General features: G+C 46.4%; 1 protein-coding gene across 3 annotated transcripts in view; it reads left to right on the top strand.

The window, feature by feature from the left end:
• Positions 1-701: 701 nt before the first annotated feature.
• Positions 702-19,933, top strand: part of agbl5 (AGBL carboxypeptidase 5) — a 209,381-nt gene continuing 190,149 nt past the window's right edge. For all 3 annotated transcript variants that reach the window (XM_070885111.1, XM_070885110.1, XM_070885109.1), the window contains exon 1: positions 702-956. The gene's annotated coding sequence lies outside the window, so the exon portion shown is untranslated. The remainder of the gene's footprint in view (positions 957-19,933) is intronic.

The following is a 19,933-nucleotide window of genomic DNA, read 5'->3' as shown; positions in this document are numbered from 1 at the left end:
CTGCCTTTTAACCATTATTTTTATAACTAATACCTAAAAGAAATTCAAAGAAAATGTTTAAAGCACACTTTTTAATGCCCGGTATGATTTTTCTCCGGATTTGTTTGCAGCAGTGTCCTGCAGATTATTTAGTGGAAACTCTACGGGAAATCCTGATGGGTGGCAACCCTACCTGTAAAAGGCAGACAGCGCCAGTGAAATCACTCCCCCACGAACAGAGCATGTGCCAGTGAAATCACTCCCCCATGGACAGAGCATGCACCAGTGGAACCATGCCCACCTGGACAGTGCAGGTGCCAGTGGAGGCCCGCCCCTATGGATAGCGCAGGCGCGCTTTAAATGGGTCAAACCGACATTTTTCAAAAGTAAAGTGTCTTGCGAGCAACCAATCATTGAGTACTTTGCTGCTATGTGTGAGCTAGCCAATGAGCAGGGCTGTTGTTGGTGTCAAGCAGAGTGCGGGGAAGTTGGCAGCGGTTTGTTTGTGGTGAAAAACAAAGAGGTTGGGGCGCGCGAGTGCTCGGGGAGGGAGTGAGGCGTCGAGCGAGACGGAGCCCGAGAGACCGCGGCTGGCAGCGGGCGGAGACCGGTGTACCGCGCGCCAGGGAGTGCAGGTCCGGGGCGGCGAGGGCTCGGGGGAGGGGGCGAGCGGACGGCGGAGGGGGCAGCGGAGGGAGCGGGGCGGCGAGCCCGACAGCGACAGGCAGCGGGAGGCGGCGGAGCGGCGGCGGAGGGATCGACAGGCCGTGACCCAGAGCCGGAGAGAGCGGCTCAGAGGTGACCCGGCAGAGGAGGTCAACGAGCGGCCGGAACCCAGGGAACCGCCGGCTGACACCGACTCCGAGGAAGAGGCTGCGTCGTCTCCACGCCACAACGAGAGCCCGAGAGATGGGAGCGCCAGCCCCGGGCTCCGGGTGAGCCCAGCGGTGGGGAGGCGCCACTGTCGCTGAGCCCAGGTGAGCGAGGCCAGGAAATAATTCTGCCCGAACGGCACCGCCGATAAGTGAGAGTAACTGGCACTGCCAATTAGTGATATCAGTACAGTGACTGGCACTGCCAATCAGTGATAGCAGCACAGAGTGACTGGCACTGCCAATCAGTGATAGCAGCACAGAGTGACTGGCACTGCCAATCAGTGATAGCAGCACAGAGTGACTGGCACTGCCAATTAGTGATATCAGTACAGAGAGTGACTGACACTGCCAATTAGTGATATCAGTACAGAGAGTGACTGACACTGCCAATTACTGATATCAATAGTGAGAGTAACCTTGAGCTGCCAGTTAGTAATAACAATAGTGACAGTTGCTGTGGCACTGCCAGTTTGTTAGTGTGACTGACACTAGCAATTACTGCCAGTTCGTAATAACATTAGTGAGAGTAACTGCTGTTGATGAATATATTTGACAATGATAATTACTGCTGGTTAGTAATATCAGTACTGAGTAACACTGGCATTGGTAATTTCTGCCAAATAATATCAATAATGAGATTAGCTGTGGTATTGGAGTAATATCAATAATATGTATAACAATCGGACTATTAACCACGCAGCCAACCTACATCACTGATGAAATTGGCACCACAGCCAGACACCGACTTTGGCATCATGTACTTTTGCGCATGCTTCTGTTACACTCCACATGCAGAATAATCTTAACAGTTTCACTTTGAACTCCAAACTGAAACGGATTATCTTCCTCCTGCAAAGCCCCAGCCCAACAACAATTAAACTCTGATTGACCTAGCACCTGTTTATCTACACAGATCCACATTAGAAGAATACGTCACACATTACATGGTAGAACACTCTTGCCTTCATAATAGCATCCAACTTGTGAGCAATACCATCCAAAATGGATTAGTATCTTTACGTATGCTATGCCGTCATTTCATTGAAAGGCTTCAGGTAGCCCCTTGGCCATGATGCTCGATGAAAGTTGTATTTGCGGGCTCTGGCTGCTGGTTGGTGTTGCATTGTCCTTACTTACAAAATGCAATTATTTTTTTTTCAACTAATCAGTAACTGAAATTTTTATGTCCAAAAATAATTGTTTAAACAAAATAAAAATATTTATTTCACTAACATTTATCTATTGATTTGTATTTTATGTCTTCTCATGATTTAAAGATTTACTTGAAGGTCTCGGACTCTCCCACATGCCCAGGCTGGGCTTTGATATTTTTGCACAGAGCTATGGTGGTGTGAGCTGAATTTTGATTATGCAATCTGAATATGTACGTAATTTCCGAAGATGCCCCAGTATTGTTCAGTCAGCTGCACAGGCGGAAAATTTTTGTTCTGGCAGTTTTGGCTCAGTTATTCAAAATTGTCAAGTCTTCAAGTGCTTTGATTAAGTAACGGAGTGGGTTGACAAAGGTAGTTCGGTTGATGTGTATATGGATTTTCAAAACTATAAAATACCACATAATAGACTTATTAGCAAAAATTTTGCCCATGGGATTAAAGGGACTGTGGCAGCATGGATACAAAATTGGCCAAGGGACAGAAAGCAAAGAGTAGTGATGAATAGCTGTTTTTCAGACTGAAGTATACAATGATGTCCCCCAGGGATCACTGCACTTTTTTGAGGTATATTAATGACCTGGATTTGGGAATACAGGGCATAATTTCAAAGTCTGCAGATGACATACAACTCAAGTGTTGTAAACAACGAGGAGACTAACCGACGCCGGGAGGATATAGACAAAGTGGTGAAATAGGCAGACATGTGGCAGATGAAATTTAATGTGTGAAATGATATATTTTGGTAAGGTAATATAAACTAAATTATACAGTTTTAAAGAGGGTGCAGAAATAGAGTCCTAGGGCTATACATACACACATCTTTGAAGGTGGCAGGCCAAGTTGGAGACTTATAAAAAGGCTTGGCATAGGATCCTTGGCTTTATAAATAGAGGCATAAATAAACTAATTGGTACAATTTTTAATGGGTTGCAGGAAGAGAGCAGCATGGGGGTGTACTTACACGAGTCTTAGAAAGTGGCAAGACAAAAAAAAGCATATGGAATCCTTGGCTTTATAAACGGCAGAGAGTACAAAAGCAAGGAAGTTCTGCTAAACCTTTATGTTACTAGTTAGGCCCCAGCTGGAGTATAGTATTCAAATCTGGGCATCACATTGTAGGAAGAATGTCAAGGCCTAGAGAGGGTGTAGAGGAGATTTACTAGAATCAGGGACCAGGGATGCGGGACTTCAGTTATGTAAAGATTAGAGAAGCTGGGTTCTCCTTCGAGCAGAGAAGGTTGAAACAAAATTAACTGGAGGTGTTAATTCCCGGATTCTTTTACCTCAATCTGGTTCAGTAAAATTACTGAGTCGAATACCTCTTGTGCTTTGAACAAAGCAGTCTTTATTACCGGCCAGTAAGACCTATCAGACAGACGATATACTCTCTGGATAGAGCGTACACACTCCCTACGGATAAGTGAAGTTACATCGTAAAGCGTTAACAGTTATACAGTTTTGAAATCAGATAACAAAATACAAATGGATTGACAGTCTAACTCAGCCACTCATTAGTCAATCTATATGAGATGTTCTTCTTGAAAGCTCAAGTATTGCCTCTAAATGTTTCAATCTAATGGTGTGACTATTAGCTGAGACCTTGCAATTCTGCAGATGTATTTCATGTTACAATTATATATTATTGGCAGGATTAGTGACTTGAAACCTTGAGACAGACTGTTAGCTATGCTGATGTTGCACTATTTGCAATCTGACATTCTCCCAGCTATTCTTCCATGGCTTATACATTTTCATATATCCCGTTTACCTTACTGTCCTTAATTCCATATATTCCGTTCAGATATCCACAGAGGTATTCAAAATTATGAAGGGTTTTGATCATGAAGAGTAAATAAGGAGAAACCATTTTCAGTGCCAGAAGGGGGGTCGGTAACCAGAGGGGACACATTTAAGGTAACTGGCAAAAGAACCAGAGGTTGATGTATGTTTGTGGGAGCTTGTTACGTGCAAATTGGCAGCTGCGTTTCCAACATTGCAACCATGACTATGTTTCAAAAGTACATTATTGATGGTAAAGTGTTTTGGAAAGTCCCGAGGTTGTCAAAAGTGCTATATAAACTTGACTTTATTTTCTAAGGAGAATTTTTTTTTTACAGCAGGTTATGATCTGGAGTGCCATTCCTGAATTTTAAAATGGAGGTGGTGCTTAACCGGGAGCCAATATAGTTCAGCGAGCACAGGGGTGATGGGTGAATGGGACTTGGTGCGAGTTAAGACACGGGCAGCAGAGTTTTGGATGACCTCAACTTTACGGAGGGTAGAATGTAGGAGGCCGTCCGTCCAGTTTAGAGGTAGCAAAAGCATAGATGAGGGTTTCAGCAGCAGATGAGCTGAGGCAGGGGAGGAGTTGGAAATAGGCAGTCTTAGTGATGGTGCAGATATGTGGCAGAAGCTCCTCTCGGGATCAAATATGACACCAAGGTTGTGAATAGTCTCGTTAAATCTCAAACGATTGCCAGGGAGAGGGATGGAGTCAGTGGCGAGAGAACAGAGTTTGTGGTGGGAACCAAAGACACTGGCTCAGTCTTCCCAATATTTAGCTGGAAGAAATTTCTGCTCATCCAGTACTGGATGTTGGATAAGCAGTCAGACAATTTAGAGACCACGGAGGGGTCGGCGCGGAAACTGACATTGTTTTCGGATGATGTCGCCAAGGGGCAGCATGTAGATGAGAAATAGGAGGGGGCCAAGGATAGATCCTTGGGGGGGCACCAAAGGTAACAGTGAGGGAGCGAGCAGAGCAACCATTGCAAGTGATTCTCCGGATAGGATTAGATAGATAAGAATGGAACCAGGCGACTGCAGTCTCACCCAGCTGGATGACACTGGAGAGGCATTGGAGGAGCATGGTATGGTCAACCATGTCAAAGGCTGCAGATGGGTCGAGAAGGACGTGGAAGGATAGTTTGCCTTTGTCAGTCACATAGAATGCCATTTGTGACTTTGATGAGAGCCCGTTACACTACTGTGGCAGGGGCGGAAACCTAATTGGAGGGATTCAAACGTGGAGTTCTGGGGAAGATGAGCACGAATTTGGGAGGCAACAATACATTCAAGAACTTTGGAAAGGAAAGGGAGGTTTGAGATGGGCCGGTAGTTTGCAAGAACAGAGGGTCAAGGGTTGTGTTTTTGAGGAGAGGGATGATGACATCAGATTTGAAGTACCTGAAGCGAGAGAACCGTTCATCATATTAGCTAACTGAGGCCAGGAAGGGAAGTTGGGTGGTCAGCAGGTTAGTGGGAATAGAGTCGAGGAAGCAGGAAGTGGGTCTCCTGGACAAGATAAGCCTGGAGAGGGCATGAGAGAGAGAGAGAGGAGAGAAAGTGGAGAAAGATGCGAGTTCAGGGCGAGGGCAAGTGGGAAACTTTGAGGAAGTTTGGCCCAGTGCGGCCAAACTTAAAGCATATTGCACTGATGGTGTGAGTGTGCTTGCTTATGCTAATATTAGTTCAGTTTTCCAAGAATAGATGCCAGTTGAATTTTGAAACCAACTAATTATCTCTCCTGTGTTTTGTGGGATTAGGCTGGATAGTTTTTGGTTAGCCGGCACAGACATGATGGGCCGAAATGGCCTCCTTCCGTGCTGTAAATTTCTATGATTCTATGAAATGGAAATTATCTGATCTCTTGTGTAACAGAGAGACATACACATAGGGAGTATAATGTAGATAAATGTGAGGTTATCCACTTTGGTGACAAAAACAGGAAGGCAGAATATTATCTGAATGGTGACCGATTTAAAAAAAAAAAAAAGAGAGATGCAACGAGACCTGGGTGTCATGGTACATCAGTCATTGAAAGTTGGCATGCAGGTACAGCAGGCGGTGAAGAAGGTAAATGGCATGTTAGCCTTCATAGCGAGAAGATTTGAGTACAGGAGCAGGGAGGTCTTACTGTAGTTGTACAGGGCCTTATGAGGCCACATCTGGAATATTGTGTCGAGTTTTGTTCTCCTAATCTGAGGAAGGACATTCTTGCTGTTGAGGGAGTGCAGCAAAGATTCACCAGACTGATTCCCAGGATGACAGGACTGACATACGAAGAAAGACTGGATCGACTAGGCTTATATTCACTGGAATTTAGAAGAATGAGAGGGGATCTCATAGAAACATATAAAATTCTGATGGGATTGGACAGGTTAAATGCAGGAAGAATGTTCCCGATGTTGGGGAAGTCCAGAACCAGGGGCACAGTCTAAGGATAAGGGGTAAGCCATTTAGGACTGAGATGAGGAGAAACTTCTTCACTCGGAGAATTGTGAACCTGTGGAATTTTCTGCCACAAAGTTGTTGAGGCCAGTTTGTTTAAATATATTCAAAAGGGAGTTAGATGTGACCCTTATGGCTAAAGGGATCAAGGGGTATGGAGAGAAAGCAGGAATGGAGTACTGAAGTTGCATGATAAGCCATGATCATATTGAATGGTGGTGTAGGCTCGAAGGGCCGAATGGCCTACTCCAGCACCTATTTTCTATGTTTCAGACTGTATTCTAATTTTAGTTCTTAATTCTATTTGCTTGTTTTTTTTTTAAGTGAAAAAGCCTCCTTGAAGGAAACAGATTGTGAAGAGGTCACAGGCCTTTTGTCACCTGCCTGTGAGGAGGAAATAGATGGAGGGTTAGGGGTGCGATGAAGGACAGGAAAGCAAGGTTCAGCTGGTGCTCTGCACCACCTCCCACCCAAAAGTAGAAAAGTGGAAGAGGATGCAGAGAAGCAAAGAAAAGTGAGGAGAGGCAGAAATGCAAGATAAGGGGAGGGGGGAGGGGGGGGGGGGAATCTATATTCTTGTACTTAACTATATGCAATGCCACAGGAGATCAACTATTGGTATACGAAGCCTTGAATATGGCGTGCACTTCTAAAGAACATAACAACGAGGAGTAGGAGTAGGCCATATGGTCATATGGTCCCTCGAGCCTGCTCTGCCATTCAATAAAATCATGGCTGATCATCGACCTGAACTCCACTTTCCCGCCCAATCTCCATATCCCTTGATTCCCCGAGACTCAAAATCTATTGATCTTGGCTTGAATATACTCAAACTCAGCATTCACAGCCATCTGGGGCAGATGATTTCGAAGATTCACAACCTTCTGAGTGAAGAAATTCCTCCTCATCTGTCTTAAATGGCCTATCTCTTATCCTGAGATTGTGCCCCCTAGTTCCAGACACTCCAGCCAGGGCAAACAACCTCTGTGCATCTACCCTGTCAATTCCCTTCAGAATCTTATATGTTTCAATGAGATCACCTCCCATTCTTCTAAACTCCAGAGAGTATAGGCCATTCTACACAATCTCACATCATAAGACAGCCCTCTCATCCCAGGAATCAATCTAGTAAACACTTATTGCACCGCTTCCTTAGATAAGGAGACCAAAACTGCACAGTACTCCAGGTGAGGTCTCACCGAGGCCTTGTACAATTGTAGCAAGACTTCCCTACTCTTATACTCCAACCCCCTTGCAATAAAGGACAACATTCCATTTGCCCTCCTTATTGCTTGCTGTACCTGCATGCTAGCTTTCTGTGTTTTCTTGCACGTGGACACCTAAATCTCTCTGAACACCAACATTTAAAAGTTGCTCACCATTTAAAAAATATTTTGTTTTTCTATTCTTGCTACCAAAGTGAATAACCTCACATTTCTTGACATTATACTCCATCTGCACCTTACTGCCCATTCACTTAGTCTATCTATATCAAAACATCCTATTTGCCTTTCATCTTGTAGTTACACCTCTCTTGTTACTATGTGATGCTGTCATGTTAGTTGCCCAAGTCTGCGCACTATTTTGCTTGGTCACCCAATCTTTGGATTCTTCTCAATTTCTTTGGTCCACCTTTTCATCTTTTTAATTTTTGAGCAGAATTAAATTCTGCTCTTTCTGTTTTGTTGCTTCGTTCCTGACAGCTCTGCGTCCCAACCCGAGCGGCCATTGCTGTTGTGGTTGCACCACAGCCACTCTCGTGCTGCCTCCTGATTTATCCGCAGTCTTATTGACCATTTTAAATTTATTTTTGCCCAGTGCCGCTTTCCCCTTTCTGGTATAGGGGAGTTTTTTTCGACTTTCCAGCTTGCTCATTTTTTTGAACATAGGTGTAACATTTTCAACCTTCTAGTCCTCTGGCACCATTCCCATATCCAAGGTGGACAGAAATATTGTGGCCAAAGCCTCTATTTCCAACCTCAGCAACTCGATTCATCCCATCTGTACCGAGTGACATTTCTACTTTGAGCACTGCCAGCTGTTTAAGTATCTCTTTATCTATTTCTATCATCCAATTTCTCTAACCCTCCTTTACTGTGACATTAATTAGCAGCATCTTCTTTATTGAAGGCAGATGCAAAGTACTCATTTAGGGCTGGATTGTCGGCTTTTGTGATTTCAGGGCGATAATGGCTGTGGGGCAGTCCTGATACCGCCTGGAAAAAGTTTGCATCTTCGTCTGCAAAATTCGGCAAAAAATGTGGTTCCATGATTGGGGGTGCAAAATCAGGCGTTACACTGAAGTTTTTGCGCCCCAGCCGAAAAGCATGGCGTTTTTTAAAAAAAAAAAGAAAAAAGTTTGACATTTTGCGCATTCGCAGACATGTTTTAAATTTCAGTGCCCTGCAACATAACGCATATTGTATGGTTTTCTTTTGGTTGGGGGGAGTTTTTGTTACTTTGTAGCAGTAGCATTTTTGATTCATCCTTTGCCATTGGTGTCTTGTGTATCATTCCAGCATTCACCGGAGATGTGCCTTTATGGGGGCACATAGCATGTCCAGTATTGGCTCCATCCCTCAGTTTCCTCCATTCAGGAGAACTACTCCATTATGAGCTGGCCGGCAGCATCTCCACGCTGTCTTCCCCGTGGATGTGGGGGCCTCGCCAGTCTCCTCTTCGTCATTGTCCTCGTCCTGAGGTGAGCCTGCAATCCCCACTGGCAATGCCTGGCCCCTCATGATGGCCAAATTGTGCAACATGCAGCGCACTACAATGAATTTGGAAACCTGTTCAGAGGAGCATTGAAGGCTGCCTGCATCGGTCTGCTTGTAGGAGATGACATATCTCTGTCAGCACTTCCTTTCGGAAGCGCAGCATTCTCTCACACTGCTCCTCAGAGAGCTGGAGGTATAAGCGTTGGTGCCTGTAAACCCGTGGGGGGGGGTAAACCCTCCTCCCCAGATGCCTTCAGCCTATCTTCATCTGTGACCTGACATGGCCAAGAGCCCTTGTTGTATCCTGACGCCGCCTACCAATAAGATGGAGAATGAAATGCTGGCAAACCAGTAATGCTCCCATTAAATTCTGTAATGGCAGATAAAAGTACCATTCTCAAGACAGAGTTTCACACAGCGTGTTGTGTGCAAATGTTGCAGTCCATGTGGCCTGCGATAGAGGACATCCTCCCTCAAATTGCAAACGCCGCAACTACCGCCTACTGGACGGTGGAAAAGCCTGGTTTTTCAGGCGTTTCCTGGGATGAGTGTATAATGGGGCGTTAGGGCCTAATTTTGCATGCGGGTCGCTAGCGGAACCTTGCACAACAATTGTCGTCATGATCTGTGAAACTAGAGGGTGGAGCAGTAAGTTTTTTCGCCACCGCAAACCCTGAGCCGAATTTGCCGACCGGGCGGTAAAAGCTGGACGCCCGCCGTTGTGCCTAAAAGCACCCTTTTCCGCCCCTCCGGGGCGCTACCAGAGGTACAAGGGACCGGAAAATCCAGCCTCTGCCTCCCCAAGAAGATTTCCTTTTTGTCTCTAATGGACCACACCCTTTGACTATCCTTTTACTCTTTATATGTTTACAAAATACTTTAGTGTTCCCTTTTATGTTACCTGCTAATCCTTTCTCATGCATTCTCTTTGACCCACTTATTTCCTTTTTCTGTTTTCTTCTGCACTTTCTGGATTATTCTTGATTTTCTACTTTATTATGATCCTAACATTTATCATAAGCTTCCTTTTTCTGTTTCATTTTAATCCTAATTTCTTTAGTCATCCAGGGAGCTCTAGCTTTGGATGACCTTCCTTTTGCCCCTTATGGGAATGTTTCTCGCCTGTACCCGAACTCTCTCCTTGAAGGCCTCCTATTGCTCATTTACTATTTTGCTTGATGTGGCTCGGTGTCAAATTTTGTTTTGTAATGTGCCTTGGGATGTTTTACTGCGTTAAAGGCACTACATAAATACATGTTGATAATCTTGGTTTTCATTCCACCTGGGCCAGATCCCTTTTCAGCTCCCTGAAATTAGCCCTGTTCAGTTAAGTATCTTCACCATTGATTGTTCCTTGTCCTTTTCCACAACTACTCTAAACCTAATGATATTGTGATCACATTTTCCCAAATGCTCTCCTAATGGGCCAAAGTTTCGACATCTGCTGAATACGGCGCACCTCCGAGACTTACGTGACCTGCCTGGGCTTGAAGGTGCGCCGGAATAAATTACTGCAATTCTCCGGTCCTCCTGGACCGTGGCGTGGCGCGGCGCAGCATTGTCTTCCTGGGGCGGAGCAAGCCTATAGTACTCTGCAGGTGGGCGGGGCTAAGCCCTGTGTGTCTAAATGCAGCCGGCATCGTTGCGCGTGCGCGTTGCACCGTGCACGCATGCGCAATGGAACCTCGACCTTGGCAATGGCCATTTAAAGCGAGACCGTGGCACACATTTAAAGCTGGCTGGGATTTTTGGTTGCAGGTAGGAAAAGGATTGAACATTATTTTATTGATTCTTGTGTAGAGGAGTGCTGAAAAGGTGCTGCATAGGTGCAAGCAAGGACATTTAAAGGGAAAACGTGGCAGACACTCATTTAAAACTAGCTGGGATTTTTGGTTGCAGGTAGGAAAAGGATTGAACATTATTTTATTGCTTCTTGTGTAAAGGTCGGGGGGGTGGTGTGGGGGGGGCGTGTGGGGCGTGGGTGTGGGTGGGGGGGGGGTGTTAGGGGGGGGTTGTGTGGGGGTGGTGGGGGAAGAGTGGGGTGTGGGGTTGGTGAGTGGGTTGTGTGGGGGTGGTGGGGGAAGAGTGCTGTTGGGGGTGTGGGGGACAATGGTGGGTTAGAGTGGCTTACAACACGTTACTCTAGCAGTCAGTCCCTGATGGAGGCACAATGCCAAACAGTTAGGGCCCAAGTTTCCACATGATTTGCGCCTGATTTTTAGGAGCAACTGCTGGAGAACGGACTATCTTAGAAATCGCAATTCTCCACATTTTGTTTTCTGCAGTTCTAGTCAGGTAGAACAGTTCTACTTTGGAACAGAATTTTTTCTTCAAAAGGGGGCATGTCCGGCCACTGACGCCTGATTTCAAAGTTTCCATAGTGAAAACGTACTCCAAACTAACTTAGAATGGAGCAAGTGAAGATTTTTGTAGAACTGAAAAAACCTGTTCTACACATTAAAAAATCAGGCGCAGGTTACAAATTAGGCGTCCAGAACGAGGGTGGGGGGAAAGGGAAGTCATTAAATTTTACAATAAATCCTTATTTATACTTCTGCAAATATTATACAAATAAATCCAACCTGAATAAACATTTCTAAGCAAAGAAAAGATTAAATAAACCATCTTCCTACCTGTGTGAAAGTGCTTCAGGCACGGAGAATGCTGCGGTCAGCCTGAGGCGCCCGTTCTTTCCCGCGGGGGTGGGGGGATGGAGGAGGCGCCCGTTCTTTCCCACGGGGGGGGAGGGGGGAGGAGGCGCCCGTTCTTCCCGCGGGGGAGGGGGGAAGGAGACAGTGAGAAGGCTGCAAGTGCTGATGTGCTGATGGCAATGTGCTTTTATTAAAAAATGTTCAAAAATTAAACAGCTGCAAAGAACTACAAAAATGGCTGAGTGCGAATGTTTCCTTCACACTGCGAGTGCGCGAACGCTCCAACGCGCACGCACAGCGTTGCCGGCAGGAAAAAAACTAATTTAAATAGTACCCGCCCCCTCCCACTTACAAAATCGGCGCAAGTGTAGGTTCCGCCCCCCTGGGCGCAGCGCCAAACAGACAAGGAGCTGCAGAACGCTCCAGAATTGCGAGCTTTTTTTCCGGCGCCGTTTTAGGCGCGAAAAACGGGCGCCCAGCTCGGAGGGGCACCCGTTTTTTATCGTGTGGAAACTTGGGCCCATAGTTTTACAAATGAGGTGAGTCATTCAAGTAATAGGTTGGACGAATGGGGTATGATGATTTCCAAAGGATCAGATTAGCCATAATTAGGTGTTGATGTGCCTGCCTCAGCCGGGAGGCTACACTTGTTTATATATAAAAAGAGAAGCAACTATCCTCATTCAGCAGATATAAGGCAAGATATCATCAAAAGAGGTTTTTGGACATATCGGCCCCAAGTTTCCACATGATTTGCTCCTGATTTTTAGGAGCAACTGGTGTAGAACGGAGTATCTTAGAAATCGGAATTCTCCACATTTAGTTTCCTCCAGTTCTAGTCAGGTAGAACAGTTTCACTTTGGAACGGAATTTTCTTTTCAAAAGGGGCCACTGACGCCTGATTTCCAAGTTTCGTGAGTGAAAACTTACTCCAAACTAACTTAGAATGGAGTAAGTGAAGATTTTTGTACGCTCGAAAAAACCTTGTCTACACTTTAGAAAATCAGGCGCAGGTTACAAATTAGGCGTAGGGAATGAGTTGGGGGGGGGAGGGGGGGAAGGGAAGTCATTAAATTCTACAATCAATCCTTAGTTATACTTATACAAATATTATACAAATAAATTCAACCTGAATAAAAATTTATAAGCAAAGAAAAGATTAAATAAACCATGTTCCTACCTGTGTGAAAGTGCTTCAGGCAGGCCTTTCAGGCAGCGGTGTGGCGTCAGTGTCTCAACGGCAGCAAGCAGCCTTCGAGCTGAGCTGCAGTGCTTGAGGCAGGCCTTCATTCTCTTCGTGGCTGGCCACGAAGAAGCAGCACCGGACGGACCCAAGGCCATTCGGCCATGAGATATCAGCGGCGTCAGTGGCTGGCCGGCAGCCGAAGAATCAGCAGCAGACCGACGTGAGGCCATTCGGCCATGAGATAGCAGCGGCGTCAGTGGCTGGCCGGCAGCCGAAGAATCAACGCAGGACACACGCAGCTCATTAAGGTTCTTGAGGCCATTTGGCCATGCTTTCGGGGCGGCGTCAGTGGCTGGCCGGCAGCCAAAGACACAGCAGCAGCCTTCGAGCTGTGAGGGGGACTGATGCCATTTGGACAGGGAGAGGCAGCCACATAGACAGTTTTATATTTAAATTTGCAGAATGGGTGCTGCATTGTCAACACCACATATTATGCAATGGTTTGCCATCAATTCACTGCATAGGAGAGAATTGATTAGAGCTCACCACACCAGGAACGTCGTAGCCCGTAGGTTGATGGGCAGGAGACCTTACCCACGTCGACAATATCGAACCAGGCGCTCGTACCTGGACATGAGCGAGGCTGATTGTGTGAAAAGGCTGCGTTTTCGCAGAGAAGTTGTCACTGAGATCTGTGATATGGTGAGAGCAGATTTGCAGCCCAGAAGCAGAAGGACAACTGCCTTGTCTGTTGAAGTGAAGGTAACAGCTGCACTTTCTTTCTATACCTCAGGATCGTTTCAGGCTACAACTGGAGATGTGTGTGCCATCTCTCAACGTGCAATACATGCCTGCGTTTACCAGGTCACGGCTGCACTTTATGCGCGAAGGAATGACTTCATCAATTTCCCAATGACCGCACAAGCGATCCATGAGAGGGCTGTGGGCTTCTTCAGGATTGCCGGCTTCCCAAAGGTACAGGGCTGCATTGATTGTACCCACATAGCCTTGCGAGCACCCATGGAGGAATCTGAGCAGTACCGAAATAGGAAAGGTTTCCACTCCATCAATGTGCAGCTCGTGTGTGACGACAAGCAGCGCATCATGTCAGTCGATGCGAGATACCCTGGCAGCACCCACGATGCGTTCATCCTACGCGACAGCGTTCTATCTGACATGTTTGAGCAGCAGCCAGAAGGGCAGAGCTGGCTACTGGGAGACAAAGGGTACGGCCTGACCACCTGGCTCATGACGCCCATACGCGTGACACGGACAGAAGCTGACCGTCAATACAACATGGTGCACATTGCGACGCGCAGCATCATTGAGCGGACCATTGGCATATTGAAACAGCGATTCCGATGCCTGGACCATTCCGGAGGACAGTTGCAATACTCTCCTCAGATTGTCGGTCACTTCACTGTTGTGTGCTGCATGCTTCATAACTTAGCCATCATGAGGCAGCAGGAGCTGGTAGTGGAACCCGAAGACCGACGTGAGGGTCCAGTGCATGATGATAGTATTACGGATGACCAGGATGTGGATGATAACGACACTCAGGAAAGCATGCAAGTGCCTGATGCCGGAGCACGAGGTCGGAGGAGGGCCGTCCATCGTGCCCCTTTAACGATTGCTCGAGACTTGCGCCAGCAGCTCATCCGTGAACGCTTCAACTACTCATGCCTGAGGGCTCTGCGACCACTTTTGCATATGGACATGTTTATTCTTTGCAGTTGTTCCTACGTTGTGTTGTGTTAATGGAACATGAAATAGTTTTAATGAAAAAATATTTTATTGAAAAGTTAACGTCACTCTAATAAAATATTTGTTGTATCAAACTATACTTTTTAATATGACTCTTGAAGATCACTTAAAAACTTTAAGATCACTTATAAACTTGTAAAGTTACAAAACATTTTCTATGTGAAAAATTTTACACTCTAAGATCACTTACACTTCAAGATCACTTTTTAGATGCAAAATTAAATAATTTACAGAATGTGAGAGCATTTACACTATAAGATCACTTGAAAACCCTGAGATCACTTATGTTGTAAAGTTACAAAACTTACAAAACAGTTTCATTGTGAAAAATCTTACACTCTGAAGAACACTTAAACTTCAGGATCACTTTTTAGGTGCAAAATTAAATAAGATACAAAAAAATGTGAGCATTTACACTATAAGATCACTTAAGTTGTAAAGTTACAAAACTTACAAAACAATTTCAATTTGAAAAACGCTCCACAGCTACATCAAGAACAAGAACAAAAGCAGCAAAGAAAGGCTGCAACCATGTCTCATCCATATCTCAGTGAATGTTCATTTCCTCATGGGGGTGTCATTTGATTGGCTGGGCTGTGTGCCCTTATTGCAGCAGCTACCTCAACCAGGCCCACCCTGACGGCCTGTGCCGACACTTGCATGCCCTCCCTGATGGCCTGTGCCGTCGATTGCACTCCCTTGAACATTCCCTCCCTAAGTTCCCGTGTCATTACTGCTATTTCTCCCGTCAGCACCGTCAACTCTTCACCTGCATTGACGCCACCGATGAGTGATCGGGTAAGCTCATTGGTCTCTATACCCAATGCCACAACCTGAGCCGCATCTGTTGCACACTGCATCTCAGGAGAGCGTGTCTCCAATCTCCTTCCCCTCTGCTTGGGTCTGCCTCGTGGCACCACTACACTGGGAGGCGTGGGCACAGACGGTGGGATGCTCGGTGTTGCAAGCGGCACCACTACACAGGGAGGCGCAGGCTGGGCCTGTGGGACGCTCTGTGTTCCATACGGCTGAACTGGAGGGAGAGGCTCGGGCTGGAATGGTGGGATGCTCTGTGTTGCAGACGGCAGAACTAGAGGGAGAGGCTCGGGCTGGAACGGTAGGACGCTCGGTGTTCCAGACGACAGCACTCGAGTGCGAGCCATGGGCTGGGATGTTGGACGAATGGGTGTAAACTGCTCCATGATATCAGCAGCAACACTGGGACCCGAAGCGTCGGAATCAAAACCATAGTAGGTGGAACCAGAACCTATGTGAGAGGGAGGTGCAGGCTGGGACGGTAGTGCACTGACTGTAGAATGCTGCATTATACCAGCAGCACCACTGGGACCCGCAACATCGGAAGCGAAACCATGGAAGGTGGAACTAAGACCTATGCTAGGGGTTGAAACTCTGATGCCCCTTGATGGGGGCTCATAAACATTAAATTGGAAGCTCTCCCCTGCAGACATTTCAGTCATCGCTGCCATCATCCAGTCTGGATCGTCCGCAGCTGGTTGTACTGGTTCTTGTTCTGTATCCTCAGGATCGGTAGCAGCAGCATCGTCGTCGTCATCATCATCATCATCATCATCATGTTCTGCAAAATACATCAGAACAGTCAAATGCTTAACAGCAAGGGAGGGGGCCGGGTGGGTGGCATGAGTACTCTCACACATAGCAGGCCAGGCAGCAGGTTGATTTAAAGGGCCATGATGCATTTTCAGGACTTACCCTCTTCCTCGCGTGCAGGCCCAGCTTGTGCTGTACCGATTGCTTTACTCCATGTCCGACTCATCATAGCGGCTACCCTTTGTTCCAAGGGTGTCAGTGGATGCAGATTGGGCACGCCTCCTCCTGTCCGAGTTGCCTCCCTTTAGTTGTGGGCCAATTTCTTCTGCAAAGAGTAAAATATAACTTTTTACAGAGTGTGTCAGTCTGCAAGGTGGGACATACAGATAGCCAGGTTACAATTACGATTAAATTAAAAATGGGAAATATTACTTACGCTAACTACTTGACCAAGGTCGTGCCATTTCTTTTTACACTGACTTCCAGATCTCCTGGTATGCACCACTGCGCAGTAATCTTCTGCAACTTGGTTCCAGCGTTTCTTTTCTTTTGGTGGCACTTTTATGCGCCCTCTGTTGCTGGTATCTAGCTCTTGCCATCTCTGCTCAATTATATTGACTAATATCTCGACTTCCTCATGCAAGAAATTCTTTCTTCTTGGTGGACGTTGATCCATTGCAAAGTTGAATTGGCACTCTTATTTCTCCAAACACACAGTCCTTAATTTGCATGCACCAATGCAGCACCGGTTCTGCAAGTTTAGCAGTGAAAAGCTGAACTCACTGATTTCAGCAGGTGATTTATTCAGCAGTGCTGCTAAAAGCACTCCCTCACACACAGAAATATCAAAAAAAATTAAATTACAAGCCTTTGCAGGGGTCCAAGAAACAAATCTTCACTTTTTCTGCAGTATTTTTAAAAATGACCGAGTGCCAATGTTTGTGTGAGACTGCGCCAACGCGCACATGCAGGTTTGCCGGCACCACGAAGGCTAATTTAAATTGTACCCGCCCCCTGCTGCTTAGAAAATCGGCGCGCATGCTAGGCTCCGCCCCCTGCTGCGAAGAGCGCGCCGCGCCAAGCAGACATCGAGCTCCAAGGAGCTCGAGAATATCGGAGTTTTTTTTAGGCACTGTTTTCGGCGCGAAAAACGGGCGCTCAGCTCGGAGGTGCGCCGTTTTCGCCGCGGCACGAAACTTGGGGCCTTTAAGTGATGTGTTTAATGCTTCAGTCCTTTTTGTGTTTAATTCCCACCCCCTCTCCGGCTGTGCCTGCACTGAGCTTACCTCTAGGTAAGGTTGTTCTGAACTTACAAAAGTGGGCACTTACTCCAGCCTAAGTTAGTTTGTAGTAAGTTTTCACTGCCGAAACTTGCAAAACAGGCCTGAGTGGCTGGACACACACCCTTTTTGGAAAAAAAAATACCTTACCTAAAGCCAACTCAGTAGAACTGGAGCAAACTAATATCCGAGAATTGCAATTTCTAACATTCTCCAAACTAAACTAGTTGCTCCAGAAAACTAGGAGCAACTCCACCCGAAACTTGGGCCCATTGAAACATGTTCCACTTGCCCCACTTCATGGGCTAGAGTTTTCCTAACCTGTTTTTCTGATGCCCTCACCCGAGGTGTGCCATTTTTGTTCGCCTCCAAGCGTGCCGAAAAAAGACGTCGGTATTCTGGCCGCTCCCCAGCCCCTCTCCGATCGTGCCGCAGCGTGGCCCAATGGATTGGGGGCGGAGCCAGGTCCCAGCGTTGAAAACGGTGCCGGGACCTCTGCACGTGCACACTAGAGTCTGCGCACATGTGCAGTAGCTCCTGGCAGGCACGTTTCTGCAAACGTGCGCTGCAGGCTGTGTGGGAGGGGCCCGAAGCATGCCGTCCCTAGCCCTGGCCGAATGGGCTCCCTCATCGGCAGTCCGCTGCGTTCCCTAAGGTAAGACGTCTATTTTTTATTATTTACTGATTGATTTTGGTGCTTTAGGTGCAGGGTTCCTTCTATTTTTTTTACATTTATTGCTTATTACTTTGGTCTTGGTGCTTTAGCTGCAGGGTTCCTTCTATTTGATTAATTGCTTATTACTTTGTGCTTTGTTTGGTGCTTGATGCTTTAAATGTAGTTACTTGCGCTGATTCCTTAACTCGAGGTAAGGTTTTTCTGTGCGGACAAAAGTGGCAACATACGCTGGCCTAAGTTAGTTTGGAGCAACTATTTGCTGGCCAAATGCCTAAATCAGGGATAAATGGCTGGGAACGCCCCCTTTTGGGAAAAAAAAACTGAACTGAAAGAAAACCTAACTAACTCACTTACACTGGCGCAAATTAAATGGCAACTAAAAAGATAGTCCAGAAAAATCAAGTTGCTCCAAAAAAAAAGGAGCAACTCCTGGGGAAACTTGGGCCCCATTATCCAGAGGTAAATCCAGCACTGCTCATTGGGCTAGAAACATACTGATCAAGAAAATTCACCTGTATACATTTCAGGAATCCTCCCCCTCCACAGTCTATATTAGGATAGTTGAAGTCCCCCATTATCACTACTCTACTGTTTTTACATCTTTCTGAAATTCATTAGGGATTGGTCAACAATAAATCAGTGTGGAACATACAGATCGGGCCAAGAAGAGTACTGCATAGGATACTCGTGTGTAAAGAAATCTACAGATGAGTCATGGCAATGAAGGTTACATGATGAGTACTGAGGCAAAGCATGAAGTAGTGTGGTTACCTAACAATGCATAAGATACTGATAGCAGGTGAGGAGTCATAGAATCAGAGAAACATAGAAACTTACAGCATGGAAGGAGGCCATTTCGGCCCATCATGTCCGTGCCGACCAACAAGAGACTATCTAGCCTAATCCCACTTTCCAACTCTAGGTCCGTAGCCCTGCAGGTTACGGCACTTCAAGTGCATATCCAAGTACCCTTTAAATGTGGTGAAGGTTTCTGCCTCTACCATCCTTTCAGCCAGTGAGTTCCAGACCCCCACAACCCTCCAGATGAAGAAATTTCCCTTCAAATCCCCTCTAAACCTTCTACCAATTACTTTAAATTTAGGCCCCCTGGTTGTTGACCCCTCTGCTAAGGGAAAAAGGCCCTTTCTATCCACTATATCTAGGCCTCTCATAATTTTATACACCTCAATGAGGTTCCCCCCCTCAGCCTCCTCTGTTCCAAGGAAAACAAGCCCAGCCTATCCAATCCTACAGGTTATCTGAATGGTGGCAGATTAGGAAAGGGGGAGGTGCAACGAGACCTGGATGCCATGGTTCATCAGTCATTGAAAGTTGGCATGCAGGTACCGCAGGCAGTGAAGAAGGCAAATGGTATCTTGGCCTTCATAGCGAGAGGAATTGAGTATAGGAGCATGGAGGTCTTGCTGCAGTTGTACAGGGCCTTGGTGAGGCCTCACCTGGAATATTGTGTTCAGTTTTGATCTCCTAATCTGAGGAAGGACATTCTTGCTATTGAGGGAGTACAGTGAAGGTTCACCAGACTGATTCCCGGGATGGCGGGACTGACCTATCAAGAAAGACTGGATCAACTGGGCCTTTATACACTGGAGTTTAGAAGGATGAGAGGGTATCTCATAGAAACTTATAAGATTCTGACGGGACTGGACAGGTTAGATGCGGGAAGAATGTTCCCGGTGATGGGGAAGTCCAGAACCAGGGGACACAGTCTTAGGATAAGGCGTAGGCCATTTAGGACTGAGATGAGGAGAAACTTTTTCACTCAGAGTTGTTGACCTGTGGAATTCCCTACCGAAGAGAGTTGTTGATGCCA

Source organism: Pristiophorus japonicus, chromosome 7, assembly GCF_044704955.1.
Source record: "Pristiophorus japonicus isolate sPriJap1 chromosome 7, sPriJap1.hap1, whole genome shotgun sequence".
Lineage (NCBI taxonomy): Eukaryota > Metazoa > Chordata > Chondrichthyes > Pristiophoridae > Pristiophorus > Pristiophorus japonicus.
This window is presented reverse-complemented; position numbering and strand designations above follow the sequence as displayed.